Source organism: Conger conger, chromosome 8, assembly GCF_963514075.1.
Source record: "Conger conger chromosome 8, fConCon1.1, whole genome shotgun sequence".
Classification (NCBI taxonomy): domain Eukaryota; kingdom Metazoa; phylum Chordata; class Actinopteri; order Anguilliformes; family Congridae; genus Conger; species Conger conger.
In genome coordinates this window covers 32252629-32256902 of record NC_083767.1, presented here as the reverse complement: position 1 = coordinate 32256902, position 4274 = coordinate 32252629, and the positions used below count along the sequence as shown (strand labels likewise).

Sequence of the window (4274 nt, the reverse complement as noted above, 5' to 3'; positions counted from 1 at the left end):
ATTACCAGTGTCTACTTCAATATGGGACCCTTGACCTCCCTTGACCGCTCCCTGACAACACAACTACACAATTTAAGAAATAATTTACAATAAAGTTTTAAGGAACTATACCACTGTTACTCCTTATTGTTATTTATTGAGCATTTTGATTGTATTCTAAAATGTCACCATATAGTACGCATGTAGCCATTTTGGCTTTTAAAAGCTTTTTTCATCAGTATCATAAAAGGCATGAGACGGGTACGTGGGAGGTTGGACCCAAAATGCACGACTCAGAAACAGGGGTGTAATCCCATCAGGGCTTTATTCAGGGAGTGTCCAGTGAGCGTAGTCAAAAAACAAGCAATGTTCATACATGTAAAATCCAGCCAAAACCAAAGTACAGTACCAAGGGAGAAGGCAGTCTCGTAATCGGTACACCATGCAAAAAGTCTGGTAGCCAGGAAAGCTGTTAGCGGGGCAGAAGTACAGGCGGATGGTAGGCAGGCTCAGGGTCGATGACGGTGCAAGAGTCAAGACCGAAGTCTGCTCCGCGGGGCAAAAGCACAAAGACAGCAGGCAAAGTCGTGTTACAGGCAGGCAATGGTCAACAAAACAGAAGTCAATAATCTTTGGTCAATAAACAGGCTTGGATCGTAACGGGTAGACAATGGCTTGACAAAAACACTCAAAAGTGCACTGACGAACAGGGGGCAGGAGAGAGAGAAAGCAGGAATGCAAGGTTTGAAGAAAGACACAAAAAAGTGTATGCTAAACAATGAACAGACAACATGAAACAACATAAATTGTGACATAACAAGTTTGCGAACCTATGACAATGAACTATGTAACGTGACAAGACTAACAAATAAATCATAACAACTAAACATGACGTGACAAACATGAAACATGACAAGGCAACCAAGACTGTATTTTAAATAAGCTTTTTATCTTGAGAATATGAAAAAAATGAAAACAACACAGTAAAAGTGACAAATGAACAACTGCACTATACATGAAGTAGCTACTGGACTCATATAAACTCTAGAGTTGAATTTACACTGGACATTTTTTTGTGAAGAAACAAGTCCTGCTTTGAATGTTCAAATATGAGTACTTCACTGTATGCACAAAGAACTAACATGAATATCCAGAGAGAAGTGCTATTAGTCTAAATAGCTTTATGTAATATATTTAACCAGGAAATCCCATTCAGAAGTAGAATGTATTTTATAAAAGACCAGCACACCAGGGCAGTGGGCTTCACAACAGACAGATAGACAGTCAGGCAGTCAGACTGATGGACAGACAGACAGACAAACAGCAGACAGGCAGACAGACAGATAGCTGCATGTTGTGGTGTTCCACGGCCGGTTCACGCCAAACGGACCGCATCACATAACTGTTGAACTGAGCAATGGATCATCTTCACCGCAAGTCACAAGCAGATATTGGCCACATCCACCCAGGCGCTGTCTGTACCCACTGCGTCAGTACCTCATAAGGTGCTGGAAGAGAAGTAGTGCAATGCATCTGACGTCATTAGGTAATTTCCCCAGAGCAGTCTCTCCCTTTTGAGGGTTTTCTGATGATCAGGTTATTCTTTATCAATGCTGGTTTAAACAATAAACCACAAGTTGTCGTAGTTTGCAGAATATCATCACCTCTTTTCCAAGTCATTTTTAATTGGAATGGAATTATTTCACATCTTGTCTTTTTCTTTCATTCTTTCCTATTTCTATGGTATTCTTTTGAATAAATATACTAATTGTATTATTTTGAATAGATATACAATTTGTATTATTCTGAATAAAACTACCGGTTACAACCCACTTGACAACCCATGTGAAATATTTTCATTAGCACCCTTTTGGTTGATTGTTGATTGTTGATTGTTGCCTGGTTATTTGGTTGGTAAGAACCATGCTAAAATGTAACAATGCATTCTTAATCTGAATCCAAAATTATTTCAAGCAATCTGTGGGCTGAGCATAAAAAGGCAGAGTTGGTATAAATCCAGGCATGGAGGCATCAGTGGCAAATGGAAGTTAGTAACAGGAAATTATTATTATTTTTTAATAAAACATACATTTACCATTTTATATACAGCCCCCTCCAAAAGTATTGGAACAGCAAGGCCAATTCCTTTGCTTTTGCAATACACTGAATACATTTGGGGTTGAGATAAAAGGATGAACACGAGACGAGAGTTCAGAATTTCAGATTTTACAGCACTGTGCAAAAGTCTGTATAACATTCTGTACAGATAGGATTCTTTCAAAAAGAATACAGTGAAAGGTCCTAAATAAACGTACTATACATTTTACATAACATTTGAGTAATTTGGCAGAATAGTTAAAAACTAAATCAATTTAATATTTTTTGTGACCACACTAGTGTTAAAACTGCATCACTTCTCATAGCCAACACTGTCCTGCAGTTCTATAAGACAAGGTTGTTCCAAGCATGTTGGAGAACTTGCCACAGTTCTTTTGGTTGGCTCCTTGCTTCTGATCTCAGACAGCCTTGATCAAGTTTTTATGTAAAAAGTAGTCAATTGCTTACAGTAATATGTTACTTTTTAAAATTGAATAAACAAATGTCTCTGTAAAATTAAATCTTTTAGAAAATTCATATTTATTCTCAAGTGTGTTCTTTTATACTAACACACACACAATATATACACACAATAATCTCCTGTTATTTACACCAAGATGAACAGAGCACCTGTGGTATCAAACCACCCAATTTATATGTGAGCAAAAGTATTGGAACAGAGAGTATTTAAGTAAATTAAAGTAAATAACACTTAATATTTGGTTGCATATCCCTTGCTGGCAATGACTGCATCAAGCCTATGACCCATTGACAACCAAACTGTTGTATTTTTCTTTTGTGATTTTCCTGGCTTTTACTGCAGCCTTTCAGTTGTTGTTTGTTTCAGGGGGGTTTATCCCTTCAATCTCCTCTTCAGAGATTAATTAGGTTAAGGTCTGGTGATTCACTTGGCCAGTGTAAAACCTTCCACTTTTTCTCCCTAATGAAGTCCTTTGTTGTGTATGTTTTGGGTCATGATGAAGTTCTCCCCAATTAGTTTGGAAGCATTTCTCTGTAAAGTTGGAGACTTCTGAATTAATCCCGCTGCTACCACCATCATTAATAAAGGAAAGTGAGCCCACTCCAGAAGCAGCCATGCAAGCTCAAGCCACCTCCACTGTGCTTCACAGATGCGCTTGTATGTTTTGCATCATAGGCAGATCCCTTCTTTCTCCACACTTTGGCCTTTCCATCACTTTGGTAGAGGTTAATCTTGGTCTCATCAGTCCATAAAACCTTTGTGGCTCATCTCTGTACTTCTTTGCCAATTGTAATCTCACCTTCCGATTCTTACTACTGATGAGCGGTTTTCATCTTGTGGTATAGCCTCTATATTGCTGTTTCCTAAGTCTTCTTCGAACATTTGGTCACCCCTGCCCTAGAGAGATTGTTTGTGATGTCACTGACTGATGTTTTGGGGTTTTTCTTCTCAGCTCTCACAATGTTTCTGTCATCAACTGCTGTTGTTTTCCTTGGTCGGCCTGTTTGATGTCTGCTGCTCAATACGTCAGGACATTCCGAGTTGTTGTACAAGCTATCGCCAATGCTTGTGCGATGGCTCTGATTTCAACTCTTTTCTAAGCTTAAAAATGGCTTGCTTTTCTCCAAAAGACAACTCTCTGGTCTTCATGTTCGTTTATCTTTTCTAACAGAAATGCAGTCCTCACAGGCAAAACCCAAGGCTAAAACCATGAGTAGACTTGTTTAACCAATAAAAACCTGTCAGTCAAATCCAAAAAGTATCCAGTACTTTTGCTCACCTACAAATTGGAATGGCCAAAAACAACTTGACGAAATGGCCCCCCATCCTGATTCTGCAGCAATGAATGCAAGAGAGAGCCCCATGTTACCCCACCCCAATGCACTCACCCACTTCCTGTGGCTGGCTCCCAGGGCTGCTGTACTTCCAAGTCGGATGGTGAAGCTGATAAGGGCATCTTTCGCAGAATGCTTCATATTCACTGCCAGTGGAATTCCACTGTCAAAAAGAAACAAAAAGAGTTCATCTGCCAATAAAACTGGTCCAGTTCTGTTGTATGACTCTGACCACTGGCAGTTCATGTGAAATGTCCATCTTTAGACAAATCAAAAGATATTTAAAAAAATAATGAAATTATTTATTCTGTAAGGAATTAAAATAAATTTAATAAAAATAATAACATGTAATTATCTGTAATCTGCATCACCTTTGGCCTACA

At 38.7% G+C, this 4274-nt stretch overlaps 1 long non-coding RNA gene across 1 annotated transcript; it reads right to left on the bottom strand.

Annotated features, from left to right (window-relative positions):
* Positions 1-336: 336 nt before the first annotated feature.
* LOC133134630 (uncharacterized) lies at positions 337-4064 on the bottom strand. The gene is made up of 3 exons (XR_009709312.1): positions 3946-4064; positions 1383-1487; positions 337-525 (listed from the first exon to the last, which is right to left on the bottom strand). It is a non-coding gene; the product is annotated as an uncharacterized LOC133134630 (long non-coding RNA).
* Between the last annotated feature and the right edge of the window lie 210 nt (positions 4065-4274).